We start from the raw sequence: 260 nt of genomic DNA, 5'->3' as shown, positions 1-260 counted from the left end.
AGGGGGGGGGGGAGGGGCAGCTTCCATGTCTTTGGTCAGTTTTAGACATGTGCCATCAGTTTCGTTCGGAATCAAAATTTGTACAAATTTCCCCAAATTTGGACACATCCGAATTTCCATTTCCGAGTTGCGGACCCCGTCCGAATTCCGTTTTAGAAACTAAACTGAATGGGACATGTGACTTCTCCGGCCAATCAGATGCGTTTTTCGGTTTAAGGCCTCCCGCATGGGTCCGAACACGAATTTTCGTTACGGCGACA

General features: G+C 48.5%; 1 pseudogene; it reads right to left on the bottom strand.

The window, feature by feature from the left end:
- Positions 1 to 260, bottom strand: part of LOC108802357 — a 38,594-nt pseudogene that overhangs the window by 30,433 nt on the left and 7,901 nt on the right.

This window comes from Nanorana parkeri, unplaced genomic scaffold (genome assembly GCF_000935625.1).
Source record: "Nanorana parkeri isolate BGI_ZX_2015 unplaced genomic scaffold, ASM93562v1 scaffold2824, whole genome shotgun sequence".
Classification (NCBI taxonomy): Eukaryota; Metazoa; Chordata; class Amphibia; order Anura; family Dicroglossidae; genus Nanorana; species Nanorana parkeri.
Note: the sequence above shows the minus strand (reverse complement) of the source record. Positions and strands in the feature narration are given on the sequence as shown.